The 16,283-nt window shown below is 41.3% G+C and overlaps 1 pseudogene; it reads left to right on the forward strand.

Moving 5' to 3' along the window:
* The first annotated feature begins 1,431 nt into the window (after positions 1 to 1,431).
* LOC102859600 overlaps positions 1,432 to 16,283 on the forward strand; it is a 36,190-nt pseudogene continuing 21,338 nt past the window's right edge.

Raw genomic sequence — 16,283 nt, forward strand, 5'->3', positions numbered from 1 at the left:
TACCAGTTAGATCTGATTTGATGGTACACACACAAATAATAAAAAAAAAAATAAAAAAATTAAAAAGAGCCTTTGATTGTGGAGAAAGGTGCTGTGGAACTGGGAGAGAAGCAGGTGCCAGTCACATCTAGAAGCAGAATCTTTCAGCTGGTGAGAAAAAACAAAAACTCAAAACTGTTCACCACAAAAATGAACAAGGAAGCACAAACAAGACCATGCTCACCTTGCTCACAAGTAGATCTGACTCGGAAATCCTTCTTCAGCTTCTGAAAAAACAAACATAGTCCTGTGGAATCAACTCAACCCAGGGTCAGCCCAAACGTGTTAGAGTGCCATTGACTTTGGGAGCAGGTGGCCTTCCCTGAGGTGGCCTGACCCGCCAGCCTCTCTGTCTGCAGCACACAGGGACTCTGGGGTAGTCAACCTTACACAGTCTACCTGACATACTACCATGTGCTGCTCCTTCTCCTCACAGCAAACAGCCTTGCTGGTGTGGGGCCACAGCTGTCTTCGAAGGTGTAACCTGCACTCTTAGCCATCCACGGCCTCCCGCCTACATTTTCTCACAGCAATCTTGTGACAGTTGTTATTTCTCTGAATGTCAAAGGTCATGTCTGCAAGATGGAGGTAATAGTCACATATCTTCACCTTGGTGAAGAGTGACCGGCAATGAACGCACGTTCTATGGAAACCTCTTTGTAAATTGAGAAGCATCCTGCGTATGCATCCCTGCTTATTAATGTACAACCCTTCAGACAATGATGAGTTTATTGATTTTCCATTGCTTCTTCAGCAAAGTGCCACAGACGGAGTGGCTTAACGCCATCACCTTAGTGTCTGACACCTATGGAGCTCTGAGATTTGAAGTGGGGACATGCACAGAACTCACTCCTTTCTGGAGGATCCCAGGGAGATTCTTTCTCTCTGCCATCCCAAGCTTCTAAAACTGCCGGCATCCCTGCATCCTGACTCGCAGACTCCATCTCCTAAGGCAGCAACGTTTCTTCCTTGTTTCTATTTCTCTGGTTTTCTCTCTTTGGTCCCTCTTCCACTTTGAAGGCTCTTATGATAGCATGGAGCCCATTTAACAAATCTAGTCTAATCTACCCACTTAAAGGTCATCTTAGTGGAAACAGTTTATCTGTAACCATGATTACCCTTTGCTACGTAACAACATCTTTACATAGGTTGATAACACAAAGTGATTTTTTTAAAGCCATGGATAGTTGAAAGTAATTTACTAAATGCTCTGAGTAAGTCTCCTTTCCAAAGGTGATGGTGTCTGTCACAGGACCGGGAATCCCGTCCCTCACTATCTACAAGTCTTTGGAAATTGACTCCAAAACTTCGAATCTGCGTCTTTAATCATATCAGGTGGTTCTCTCTTCTTAGGAGATTTTGTAATGATTAAACGTAATTACACACATAGCCATGCTCAGTGTCATGTCTGGGACGGAATCAGCCAACGTGTGTTATCCCCCTGATGCCCTTCATATCTGCGGGGTAATGTCTGCTGGATGGACACTCCGGACAGTCGGTAAAATCATTTTTTTCTAGATTCTAACTCTGAAGGTTAGAGCAAGGGTTGGGGCAGCGCTGTCCCCCAGGTGGACATCAAGGCCCTGATTCTATTAGAGGTGATGGCAAATGCCACGTACTTTCTCAGGACTCGGCATTCTTTCAGACTCTCTGGCACCACAGAGTGTTGCCTGTCATATTGCTAATAGAAACATTGGTGGTTCAAATCTACCTGCTACTCCGGAGGAGAAAGACGGGCAGACTCTCTCGTTAAGATGCCTCAGAAACCTGGAGGCTGAGGGGAGTTGGAACTGACTCGTCTCAGCAGGCAGCGGGCTGTTCTATGTGCGTGTTCAGGGAGGCATGAAGGCACGATGTTCACAATGAAACCACAAGCTCAGCAATGCCAGCTCCCAGCCTCCCGGGGAGGAAGATACTGTTCTTAAAGATTATGGTCTTGGAAGCCTTGTGAGGCCTCCCAGCTCATAGTGTCCTGGGTAACCTTCTAATCTTGTAGCAAAACGCGCCTGTTGCTGCTTCCCCTTCATGGGCCATGAGCGCAGCAGAATCAAGCAGAACAGAAATGATGCCGCAAATGTGAAAAAGACCGTGGTCGTTTCCAAGGGGCAGGTCTCCAGGGAACCACAGGCTCTTAAGGCCGCCACAAAAGGTCGTCTGAGTCTCCAAAGGGTCCCTGGCTATAAATACTGTATGAAGTCTCAGCAGGGGAGGCGGGCATGCAGAGGGCTTCGGGCAGGAGAGGCCCAGCAAAAGGCTGGCCCCATCAAATCCCACCCTTCTCCCAGCCCTGAAATGCCACGTGCTCCGAGGTTTTCGCTCTACATTCCGCCTCCGGGCAGAATTAATCAGGGCCACGAACCAGTCATCTGTGCCTCCCTCTTGAGCTATTTTGGTCAAGAACGCACAGCTCGGAGTAGGCGCTCCTGTGTGCAGGGCGAAGGAGTGATGGCATTTGATGCTGTCTCAATGCTTCCTCATATGCCAACCTCCTTCCCAAGAGGTGTGGTGGTGGTTGGGTGCCGTTGAGTGAGAACCAACCCACCGCTGACCCTCATGCAGGTTTTCAGACGGAGCTAATTACAGGCGAGGAAGTTGCCCATCCTTCTTCCCAGGAGCAGCTGGGAGACTCAAACCTTGTTAGTGGTTTTGCTCATTCATGAGGAGGAAATGAGTGAAGCCTAACAAGTGTGATTGAGCAAAAGTCTTGATCTTTACCCAACTTCTATCTCTCAGCACTTTGATTCAGTCTACAGAATTGTATTTTAGTCAGCAACACGCCGTGCCTGTCTTCTAAATATCCCAATAAAGCATGCATTTCTGTTCCTTGTTCCCATCTCCTATGACTGAGTTGGTAGCAATAACAAGAAACATTTAATTAGCGTCAGTTGCAAATACTTTAGGCATATTATCAGGAAGGAGCAGTCCCTGGAGAAGGACATTATGTTTGGTTCGTAAAATAAATTGTTGTTATATATCTTTGAGTTGGAATCAACTCATGACGAACCCTCCAGCAGGTTTTCATGAGCAGTAAATCACAGTGTCAGAGCTGATTGTCCGTCTTTCTCCTGTGGAGCAGCAGGTAGATATGAAGCACTCATCTTTGAATCGACAATGCAGCTTCTTACCACTAAGTTACCAGAACTCTGGTGGTCTAGTGGTAAGGAGTTTTGCTGCCAACCCAAAGGCTTACAGTTTGAACCCACCTTGAGGTTTTGTCTTAAACCACTGGAAAGGAAGCCCTTCAGTGAAGTGGACCGAGGCGGTGACGGCAGTGGCGGACTCGAACACAGCAAGCTTGTGAACCAGCTGCAGGACCAGGCAGTGTTTTGTTCAGGGCGTTGTTATGATTAGGAAGGCTTGACAGCTCCTAACGGAATGGCCAGGACTCATATAAGCTTCTCTTTCTCCTGTTCTGATTACAGTGGAAGTTATACCATACGATAGATATAAGAGAGGAGAGTGAAAAGAGGTCAGGGAGAAAGATGCGCACGTCACATTTTAGGAATTGTTATCTTCTTAGGCTGTAGAACGATGTTGCTGTTAGAAGAGGCCGAGTCAGCTCTGGTTCTTGATGATCCCATGCTAATGTGCAACCAGGAGAAGCCTTGCCGCATCCTGCACCAGTCTCGGGACCTTCACTGTGCTTAAATTCACTGCGGAAGCTACGTGGCCGCCTGCCTCTTTGAAGGTCCTCTTTTTTAGGACCCTTTACATTTCCAAACATAATGTCCTTTTCCAGCATCTTAATCCTCCAGAAACACACCCAAAGTAAGCCAAGTTCAAGCTCACCTTCCTTGCATCTAAGGAGCATTCTGGCTGCATGTCTTCCATGATGAATTCATGTGAATCATTCATTCATTCATTCATCTCTCAAGTATTTACTGAGTTATTCGCCTCAGATACTGTCTTTAGGTAGATGATACTTGTGAAAATCAGTGTAGCCATTCTTTCAGCTGTTATTTAACTTCTTCTGAGGACCTGGTGCTAGAAAGTCAAGTTGATTCCAATTCCTATTGACTGCCTACAACAGAGCAGAACTGCCCCATATGGATTTCTTGGTGGCTGTGTTTACGGAAGCAAAGTGTTTCATTTTTCTCCTGCGGAGTGGCTGGTAGATTTGAACTCTCAGCATTGAAGTTAGCAGCCAAGCTCTTTAACTGCTTTATAAACCAAGAATCTTATGAAATGCTAGGTACTGATGAAATTATCTTAATTTCCGTTATTCTTATGAAATAGTGAACAATGTTTAACAACACACATTTAAAGGAGGAAACTGAGGTACAGGGATTTACTGGATCAAATAAAATCTCAATCTGCATTTGGTTAGTTACCAGCCACTGCAGGAAGTGAGAACAGGTAATTGTGGTGGCATCTGAAGTCAGAAAAAAATTAAAAAGTACATCGTCTTTGATATACACATGGTCTATTGATGGAATGGGCTTCATTTTTGAGAGAAAAAAATGCCTTCCCCTTTGCACACACATCAATGGGCTCAACGGTTTGGGGGCTGTTGCATGGGAAGCACTGTCTCCAGTCTGTGATCCCATAAACCTCATTAAATTAAGACTTTCAGAGAAGAGTGACTGTCAAGTTTACATCACAAGATAAATTGAGATTTTCTTACAGTTTACAGGGCTTAGGGTTAGGGTTAGGGTTAGGGTTAGGGTTAGGGCTAGGGTTAGGGTTAGGGTTAGGCTTAGGGAGTCTGTGGTAAAGCTTGTTGTGAGATCGTGTAACTGGAGTTAATGACATTGATGCAAATCAGGAGTAATGAGTGTTCTCATGTGGGCACTTGCATAGATTAAATGAACGCCAAAGCAGTACTCGCAGACATTTAGAAAAGGTTTGGAAGATGAAAAGCTTTGTAACTTTTCGGCTTTATTTTACTATTAACCGGGAAAGCCCATTTCTTACAAAGTCTTCAGGGCAAGCTCCAATCCTGGAGATGGAAAAGAATTGTTTCAAATGCAATCAATAATGTCATTGCCTTTATTGTTATATTTTTCAGAATTTTTTTTTTGCATCCAAACATTAAAATCTAAGTAAATGCAGATAAAAATGTATGTTTTATAATGCACTTACTCTCCTCACAGGTGTGCGAAGGGGCAGATTATCAAATAAGACAAACACAGATTTATTTACTTACTGATTTGGAGTGAATAATTTCCTTTCTTTCTGTTACATGAAGATTCTGCTTGGCGGCATGGCTGGCACCCGTCCCTCCCTCAATCCCCCAGAATCAAAGGCTTTTTCCACATAGACAATTTCTTTTGTGTTAAGAGTCTCCATAAGTAATGTAAGCATAAACAAGGGTGTACTTGTGCTTCCTTGCTAATTAGTAGTTGACAGTTCCACAGGTTTTGTAAACTCAATGCCAATTTTACTGCCCTACTGACTCTAAAATCCAATGCAATAGCTCACAGACCACAGACATTATTAGGGAAAATTGCAGAGTGGACTATACTTGGGGTGGGGCGGGGGTGTGGGGAGATTGTATACCAATGAAGGAGTTTTTCTTTTGCTTTTCAAGGAGAAGAGCAAACTGGGGGGTGGGGGTGGGGGCGGGTGGGGAGAAAAGTGCAACAATGAAAAGAACGGAAATCCGAAGTCTCTGTAAATGTTCATTGAAATTAATAAAAAAAAAGAAAAAAATGTTAGGGAAATTAAAAGGTTATAATCCAAGTTAGCACAAAATACAGTCAGGACAGCTTCCAAAATGTGTTCACAGACATCTCAGCCTTCAGCCGCATGGTTTAAGGCCAGTTTTACAAAGTTCTCAGTCCTGCCAAAATGGGCTGGCATCCCCGCTCCCAATTTGTTGAACAAACTTAGGCAAAGCCTTTTAGCTTAGCTATCAACAACCTGCATTATGCGGATGACACAAACCTGCTTGCTGAAACTGAAGAGGACCTGAAGTGCCTGCTACAGAGTGTCAAGGACTGCAGCCTACAATATGGATTGAGGCTCAATGTCAAGAAGACAAAGATTCTCAGCACTGGACCAATTGGCAGCATCAGGATGGATGGTGAAGAGATTGAGATTGTACACAGCTTTAGTTTGCTTGGCTCCACAGTCAACACTCTTGGCACCAGCAGCCAGGAAATTAAAGGGCGCATTGCCATGGGAAAGTCTGCTGTTAGGGACCTCTCTAAAGTACTCAAGAGCAACGGTGTCTCTCTGGAGACTAAGGTGCGTCTGATACAGGCTATGGTCTTCCCAATCACTTGTTATGCATCAGAGAGTTGGACAATGACCAAGGAGGATAGAAGGAGAATTGATGCCTTTGAGCTGTGGTGCTGGAGAAGAGTTTTGAGAATACCATGTACTGCTAGGAAAACAAACAGATTTGTCCTGGAAAGGGTTAAACCGGGTGGCTCCTTGGAGGCAAGGATTCTGAGGCTCCGTCTAACATACTTTGGACATGTTGTGAGGAGAGACCGGTCCTTAGAGAGGGACATCATGCTTGGGAGGGTGGAGGGACAGCGCAGGAGAGGAAGGCCCTCTATGAGGTGGATTGATTCAGTGACTGGGATAATTGGGATGGGAGTGTCAGAGACCGTGCGATTGGCACAGGACAGAATGGAGTTTAGGGCTGTTGTACATAGGGTTGCTATGAGTCGCAAGCGACTCGACGGCACATAACAACAACAACAACAACAATGTCTGTAGGGGTTGGGGTAACAACTCCCTCTCCTGTTGATGCTCTGGTTCTTGGCTTCAGCTATAATGGCTGCTGCTGTAAGCCTAGGTGGTACAAGGATGTCTGGTCCTGAAGCATGTCCACTACATGCCTACTCCTCCTTTATTGGTGGTGAGAGGGGAGACTCTGTTGCTTTAATCCCTCCAATCTATTGGCGAGATTAGCCAATCCCCTTATAGATAGGCGAGAAGACTGGCCAATCACATTGTGGAACGGTGAGAGCCAATCCCGTTGTAGATGGGCTAACATGACTAGTCGAATATTCTTATCATAAGTACACTTAAATATATCTTAGGCATTTAACAACAGCTCTGAATCAGATTGTCATATTCTTCTATTCATTCCAAATATGTTTCTTTTTGTCTCCTCTGATAGAGAACGGTGTTGCTCTTTATTCACCCCAGTGACAGAAGTACCTTGGCGAAGTCCATGATCCTCTCCTTTTTGTGTCATCAGCGCTATTAGAGTTGAGTATCTTCCTGTGAGGAAGCTCTGGTAGAATAAGCCATAAGGAGATGAATGAGGTGCTTAGCCGGTGGACCTAAGGCATGAGTGAAAGATAATTCGGTCTCCTTGGAAACCCATTGGAGTGTCAACTATGAATTGGTTCTGACGGATGGCAGTGGCTTTGACTTTGATCTGCTTGTGCATGCTTCTTAAACATCCTCACAACATTGTCATTCTTCAATTTTACTCAGTATTCCTGCTCTTTTATCAAATCACTCAAATACTCCAAGCACCCCTAGGTCTTCCACTTCTAACTTTAAAAGTCAAGGACCAGAGTCCTCTAAGATGCCTGGATTTCAGTGAGTTTCCGTGTTTACATTTCCCCCAAGTGTCCTGATGTGAGAAGGCTAGAACAGGATGCCACTCAGTGGAATCCTGATTCCCACTCCAGCTTCTTCACACCATTTTGCTCATGTCATGCTGTTGTTGCACCCACTGACGTTCAGTGTCCTCTGTGATGTTTACGCACATGGTTTATGCTTCTTCTGCCCTTGCTTCTTTCTTGTATGTAGGAGCCTACTTTCCGTGATTGATTTAGGTACTTGCCAGTTGATCCTTATACATTCATATCACAAATCATCTTTGCAAGAAACTTTCTTGGATTTTTCCAGGTTGCAGAGATTAAGTTAATTTTTATGTTAATGCTTATCACTTCTGGTTGCTGTGAGGCTGAACACTGTGACACTGACGTGTCAAATGTGTTAATGGTTGGTTACCCAATGCAGAAGAGAGTGGGGTGAAGCTCCCCGATTAAAACAAGCTTGGAAGGAGGAGTAGCATCCACTTCCATAATAGCTTGCCTCCGGAAACCCTATGAATCTGGAGAGAGGATGAAAGGCACCCAAGCATTGAGGACTCTCCTTCATAGGGTTGCTATGAGTTGCCTGCAACTCAAGACAGACACTTAACAACATGATTACCACATTTTTATTCAAAACATTCGTTTACATAATAACCTTCTCAATCTTCTCTCCTGACCACAGCTTCCTTCACAACAAGCACTCCTATTATTACACAAAATTAACTCAAGTGACCTGCTGGCACAACGAAGTCTTTGAGCTCACGAAATTTCAAATTTGAGATAGAAATTCCCATGTTCTGGCTCTAGATTCCATGATATGAAGTACTGCTCAATTTCTTGTTGTGTATGCAGCATGGTGAGCTAGCAAGGATTTATGGAGTGCTTTCTATGAGACGTTTCATGTTCTTTGGAGGTGGGGAGAGAAAATAAGACGAGTCAGTTTTCAGAGAGTTCATGTTCTAAATTCTGTTATTTTCAAAATAGAACATAAGACGACAATCTTCTAGTGGAGGATTAAAATTTAGAAGGGTATCTACTCCAATTATACTAAATCAGTAAATTTATATTATCAGTCTCTAGTACCTTGGATTTGATAAATTAATACAGTAATTGGGGTAATGGAGGTAGGTGTGTTGGAGTCAGTGGACTGGCTCAGGACAGGGCAGACTTCAGAGCTATTGTACATAGGGTTGCTATGAGTCTCAGGAAAATTAACGGCACATTGCAACAACAACAACAATAGTACCTGCCAGGGCTACACTAATATCTAAGAATGTAGATTTCTAATTTCAGAACACTTAATTTCTTTTTTTGTTAAGTAAAATTTTATTCTAATTGTGATTTTAAATAGGAAGGTGTGTAGTTTCAATATGGGTTCCTGAAGTCACTTTAAGTTTCATCTTCATATTTCATTACAAATACAGTACTTACTCTTTTTCCTTCCCATAGAATATTAGTTAATGAATGTCCTTTTGGGATTAGTTTATCTAGCTTAATTATTACTCTTCCAAGATCACGGATCTGTAACTTAATCCCTCTAAGCTATCTCCTGCTATTTTTATTATAGCATAATACCAATAAATTCCTGCTAATTTTATGAAGATTATCAGAAGATAAAAATTAATAACAATCCATTGATTTAGCTTCGTATTTTACAGAGTACTTTCACCTACTTATTTTATTTGGTTTATTTTTTCCTTACTTGTATCTCAGGTTAAGATTTAGACATTCTTAGAAGTATTATACAAATAAAGTAAAAAGCTTTCTCTATAAATATATACAAGAGGGTAAAGTAGCTAAATAATATTCTGTAACTTAGAAAAAGAAAACAGATACAAATTGATGTTTGTAAACTATCTAAAATATACAATAAGTTCTTGAAAGATAGTCCTAAGCTCTTAAACATCTCCCTGAGAGAGAGAATAACTCAGGTACTGACAGCAATACATTTTGAGGCAAGCATGGTTCTTTATTCTGTTTTGAAAGCAATGCCTATTTTAAAATATGTTAAGGAGGCTTGAGTCCTGATGGTATACTGCCTTCACTTGGGGCTGCTAACAGAAAGGTCAGCTTATCAAATCCTGCACACCTGGGAAGAGAGGTGCGCAGTCTCTGCTCATGACTCACAACCTTGGAAACCCTGTGAAGAGTCACCGTCAGTCAGAATAAACTCAATTGCAGAATGTTTGAAGTTTTTAGTTTTGGTGTATTTTTTTTGGTTTGTTTTTGTGTTTTTGGTTTTTGTTTTTAATGTTTAGTAGGGACCTTATAATGGGTGAACAAAAAGAAAATGAAAAAGATAAAAACTCTAAAGCCGCCTGCTACGGCCTTGATCCCGACTGGTCCTGATTCTCCAGTAGGTTTCCAAGATGACCAGTCTTGAGAGAGGCCTGCTCGTCTTTCTTCTGTGTCGCCGAAGGTAAGGTTGAACCTTTTTCACTTTTTGTTTAGTGGCACAAAACGTTGTGCACAGCACACCCATTTGCTCACTCATTGTAATAACATTGGGACCAACTCTGGGCTCAACCTCCAAATGGTTTCTCAAGGCTGCAAATCATACAGAAAGAGAGATTTTCCTTCTCTTTCTCCATGTTGCTGGTGGTGGATTCGAATGACCAACCAGGCATCACCTTGGAGTTAGCAGCGCAACTCTCTATGGACTTTTTACTTTCTTCCAGAACAGAAGGGGGAAAATAATGGGAAAAAGAAAGAACACAGTAAAATGTTAAGGAAGAGGATAACTTCTTTCAGCTACTGGATTATAATTTCTCAAATTATTGCCTGTAGATCATTGTCGCATGTTTAACTTTGTTGTTAAGTAATTTATTCTTAAAAGCAACATTCTCATATAAAATCTGATGTTAAAACGTTAAAAACGTTATATGGAAATTTCACTGGAAATAATTTTGAATCTATGAGACATTCCTTTATCTTCATAATTGGAGCAGACCAAGCACAATTTAAGGAAGCCTTGTTCATATCAGAAATGATCATCCAATTTCAGCTTTAATGATTTATGGCTGATTTGCTATGATCATAATGAACATGAACTAAATGCTGATTTCTAATTTTGTGTTGTGGTCTAACCTTAATAAAAATGACCTTCATTCTTTTTCCATAAATCTTATGCATAGGTTTTTGGTATTCTTTTTTACTTTAAAAATTTTATTTTAATGTCTTTTCTAATAAAACCAAAGTACCACATAGCTATCAAGCCTGTTTTCTCCATGGCCCCTCACATGTGAAGGAGCCGTCCTGCAGAGTAGAGTCTTGGCCGTAATCTTTGTGGAAGGAGATTGCCGCCTGTTTGCTTTCATGGATCAGCTGGGTGGACTTGAACCACCGATCTGTCAGCCACCTTCTATTTTCTTTACTGACCTTTGCTCTCGTCCGTTCAGGTGCAGGTTGGATTTTAGTACTCTTTAAATGGAAATGTTTATTTCTCAATCTTAGGATCTCAAGGACCAAAGGCAGGTCCAGGGTTCTGCTTGTTTGCGTGAGTGCTGATTTCTGGGAATTCAGATAGTCACACTTGTTTACATTATAGCAAAAGCTACTTACAATAACACACTGAGGGACATATGCGAAGTTCCAAATCTGGTGATTATGATTGTAACTTTTCCAGATAGCTTTCTGTTTTGATTTGTTTGAGTAAGTAAGTCTGGGCCCACTTCCATATATGTGAGATTGCCTTAGATACAAGTATAGGCACCTAGAACATTGCTTGCTTGTTCTCTCTCTCTCTCTCTCAAATAGACAATAGGGTCTTGAAGAAAGTCCTAAACTCTTAAACATCTCCCTGGGAGAAAGAATAAATAGCTCAGTTACTGACAGCAATACATTTTGAGGCAAGCATGTTCTTGAAAGCAATGCTTATTTTAAAATATGTTAAGGAGGCTTGAGTCCTGATGGTATACTGCCTTCACTTGGGGCTGTGAAGAGAAAGGTCAGCTTATCAAATCCTGCACACCTGGGAACAAAAGTGCACAGTCTTTGCCCATAATGACTCACAACCTTGGAAACCCAGTGAAGAGTCGCCATCAGTCAGAATAAACTCAATTGCAGAATTTTTGTGTTTTTAAAAAAAAATGGTTAGAAGGGATCTTAAAATGGTTGAAAGAAAGTGCAATATACAATGAGCAGATCATGTCTTGTGGATGTTGTTAATATTAAACAATGGAAGGAGTATGAACGATTGAACGAAAAAGAACTATGTGTTGTAAGTTTTCACTCGAAACACAACTAAGTAAAAATAACAAATGAAAGATTTCTTTCATTCCACTTTGGATGCTTTTTACAAGGACATTTTCATGTACAATGTAAGGGTTAAAGAGCACAATTATTTAATAAATAAAAATAATTGTTTTTAATTTAAGATATAAAGAAAGGATGCAAAGGGAAAAAAAATAGAAAACAAGAACAGTCAAAACCTCTCCTGCTTTTGGAAGTAGACTTTCTTGAGCAGTGATGAAGCCATGAGGTCCCTGAATGAACAGTCAAAGCGCGTGACTAAGGAGAGGTTGAGGTTGGAATCCACCCACTCCCAGCCCCCTTGGATAGTCCTGGTGATTTCCTTCTGAAAAGCCAGGCATGCACAGTTCTGTGGAGCACAGTTACACTGCCATGCCCGGGCCACAGTGAATCAGAACGGACTTGAAGGTAATGTAATTTAAAAACAACAACAATAACAACAACACCCCTGCCACACCCCACACACAACACAAAGCTCTTTGGCTCCAACAATTGTGTTTTTGTTGAGCGTCATCCGGGTGATTCTGACTCAGGACAACCTTGAATGGCAAGGTAGAACTGCTTCATTGACTTTTCAAGGCTGTTACTTTTGTAGGTGCTGATGTATCAACAGATCTTTCTCCCACAAAGCCTGTGATTGACTTTGAACTTCACAGCTTTAGTGGGGTGTCAGAACCCTTGACAATTGTCTTTTCTAGCCATTCTCTTAGCCTCCAGCTCCTTTAACTGCTAACATACTGTGTTGTAAATCATCAGTGTGTGGGGCCAATATAAGAGAATGAGTGCTTTCCACACTGTGAGAAAGCGAGGTTATGGTGGTGGAGAGACCGTAAAGAGACTATGACAGTGCTGTGAGGAGACTGTGGCAAAGTGTAACCAGAGGAACCCTGGAGATGGAGCCACAGTTAAAGGTTTTGCTTGCTGGATAATTGAATGAAAAGGTGACTTATATCTACTCTAAGATACAGTTTGTTGGATGACTGAGGAAACCAGATGTACATTTGTGCTGCTTGAACTTTTACTAATTGAGGAATTGTGTGTTGTTGTTAATATGGCTTGGACTGCTGGATTAAATCTGGACTTGCATTGTGGGATATTTCTTGTTCTCCCCTCATCAACCTATTGCCCTAATAAGACACATAACTGTAAGTTAAGTCTGTGAGTCAAGTTATAATGAACGTAAGAACCGATAATTGGTAGAAATAGGTGCAGGACCATGTAGGGTGGCATGTCTGACCATGTAGTTATTTGTATGATATTATAGATGTTATTGATGGGGAATGTTCCTCTTTATGAAATGGGCAGAAGTCCTCTTTGGCCACTTTCGTGCTGTATCTGTTCCTTTCACTGTTAGCAACTGAGTACTACTACTCTTTAAGGTTTTCTTAACTTGACTTTAAATTTATGGTATCATGCAGTCAGCAGCCTTGCCTAGTTTGTATATATCCCTCTAGTGACCTAGGGATAAGAGGGTTTGTTGCCAACTTAAATGCACTTAGTTCAATCTACTACCTGCTCCACTGGAGAAGGTGTGACAATGTTCTCATAAAGATTACAAACTTGGAACCTGAAGGACCGTTTTCTCTGTTCTTTTAGGTCACTATGAGCCACAGATAGAACACTTGAGAAGCTGACACAGACACAGATTACAGAGTTGCTCTAAGGTGGAATCTACTTGAGCCAGGAAATTTGAAGAGGCAAGAAATTTTCCAGAGCTGCTTCCTTCTTCTCACCCTCTGTGTCCTAACTCTTCAAAATGTTCCCCCCCCCCCTTTCTACCCTATGCTGTTTGGTGGTTTGTTTTTGTTTTTGTTTTTTCCCCCCTATAACGTTCCTGCTTAACTCTAGAGGTAATTGGTCACTGGTTCTTCAATTATTCTAAATTTATTCCTAGACTAAAACCAAACAACACATCTCATTTCCCCAAGGGCCTTTGGAGATGGTAAGGTTGTCCCCAGTATTATCTCCTGAGGAGAGGTCTATCTGCAGACTTCCCCTCTTCACAATAACAGTGGTGATACACAGAGAGTACAAGGTGTGTGTGTGTGCATGCATGCGTTTATGATTTGAAAGATGGATTTCTCCTCTTCTCTGTGCTGTCTCCAGGCAAGTTACAAGATGCAGCAAGAACCCAGCCCAGAAGTAAGGTCTTGTCTCTTCTCTGTACCCAAATGCAAATTCCAAGATTAAGATATAGGGAGTAAATTTTCCTTTGTCTATTTTAAATCTTTTAATATTACTTAATGGCTATGTAAAGAGAACATCATTTGACAATGAAAACTGTTCTCATTTAACTCTCAAAGCTATCTTTGGTTTTAAAATATTTTTTAAAGTGTACAATATATAGATGGGAGTGCACAAATCTTCAGACTATTACTGATAAAACTCCATATTTAGTGCTGTCAGTCCAGTTCAAGAAAGAAAATATCACATGCCCACAAGTCACATTGACTTCACCCTTTCTGGAGTCCAACACACCCTCCCCAAACCAACCCATCCTAACTCTTAATACCAGAGTGGTTTTGCTGGTTTTGACCTTTACTGAAATGGTATTTTACAGTATGTATTTGACATTTATTTTTAAGCTAACAGAATTTACATAAGTTTCTATGTGTAAATATAATGATATGGTCTAAACAATGCAATATGTAAACTTGATATGAGTCTGGAATTTTTGACAGTGAAAAGGAAAGGTTGGGTTATAAAGTTTTATTTTGACAAAGATGTTATCTCCTTTCAAGGAAAGAATGTTTCTCAAAGAGCAGGAATATAAATTCAAGTACTAGCTGTCAAAGAGAACTTCAAGAAATATATAAATATACAGGGAGCTCTGGTGGCCCTAGTGGAAAGACACTGAGCTGCAATCACGAAGGCACTTAGTTCTAATTCACAAGCTGCTCCACGAGAGAAGGATGGGCAGTCTTCTGTGCAATTAACTGCCTCTGAAAATCTGCCAGAGGGTCAGCTATGGGTCGGTTCTGACTCGACAGTAAACAACAACATATACATACACACACACACACACACGCACAAAATTGACACAGAAATACAGATATATATAGATAGATAGATATAGATGATACAGATATAGATATATAGATTTATATATAGATATATAGAGAGAGATAGATACACAGTACACAGATAGATACACAAAATTCCTGGATTGTTATGGGAGACAGTTCCACATTCTACTACTAGCTGAAAGGTGAGTGACTTGAACCTATACAGAGGTAACATTGAGATCTCTGCCTGAAAGGTCACAGTCTTGACAATGTCTATGGATCATGAGTTGTAGACTCAATGGCACGTAACAACAACAGCAATTAGCAAATATAGCCTACATAAAATTTTATAATTTTCTTTCAGTAGTGGATAAGAGCTTTATCTACATATACGTATTTTTAAGTTTGACAGCATATGCTTCATATTCTCTAATCTCTTGTCCTCCCAGATATGTTTTCATAAATAAATCTATGATCAAAATATGAAATTAAAAGTATTTTTCAGAAGTAACAAATCAGAATAAAATTTTAAAGAGACATTAAATCTCAAACATAAGAGGAATACACAGCGATATATGTTGTTCGTACTACCAGATGTGCTCAGAATCTCTGAGAACATGATGCTAACTTTACACTGAAAGATATCCTTTCACACTCAATATCCTTGTTCCCTAGCATGTATCAATCCATACATCAAGAAGCAATCAATGAATAATTGGAGAGTGAGGTGTCTCTCTTCTGAGAGTGCAAGTTTGGAAAGATCCTAGTTTCCTGTGCAAAGTCAAAGAAAGTCAAAGTCCATTGAGTCAGAACTGACTCACAACGGACCCTCCAGGGGGGTTTTTGAGGCTCTAAACGACAAAGAAGGAGCTGGGCCATCTTTCTCCCTCAACAGAAGGAGCGTGTCCACTTTCTCCTGAGGAGCCGCTGCTGAGTTAAGCAGCTGATCTTACGGTTAGCCACCCAAGGCATGATACGTGGCACCACTAGGGATTCTTCCTTGGGCAAAAGAAGCATGAAGTAAGGGTAAACCTGTGTGGTACCCCAGGATTATCAGATGTTACTAGAATATTCTGGTGCTGTAGTCCATGAAGACCTGTCTAACACAGAAAGTCCATCATCTCATATTTGTTAGCACAATGGGAACTTTGCTTCGAGAATCATCCCTTTCCTCCATAATGTGGGCTAAACTGTAAGTTAGTGTAAGCTGGGGGCTTTGGAATACGTGAAGAGTGCAAACAGATAGCATGTTAGACTGTTGACCTGTAGGTTGGAATTTCAAATACTCTTAGAGGTATATCAGAAGAGAAGTCTGGTGGGTGATCCATTTCTGAAAAGTCAGGTATTTGAAAATTATATGGTAGGCAGCTCTACTCTGATACATGGGCGTTGTCATGAGTCACAATCGACTTTGATTTGTTTTTGGGAGTTTTGATAAATATTGATGCCTAGATTCTTACCTAAGGAGGACCAAAGAGGA

The sequence above is a fragment of the Elephantulus edwardii genome, unplaced genomic scaffold (assembly GCF_000299155.1).
Source record: "Elephantulus edwardii isolate Elephantulus edwardi_28Jun2011 unplaced genomic scaffold, EleEdw1.0 scaffold00003, whole genome shotgun sequence".
Lineage (NCBI taxonomy): Eukaryota > Metazoa > Chordata > Mammalia > Macroscelidea > Macroscelididae > Elephantulus > Elephantulus edwardii.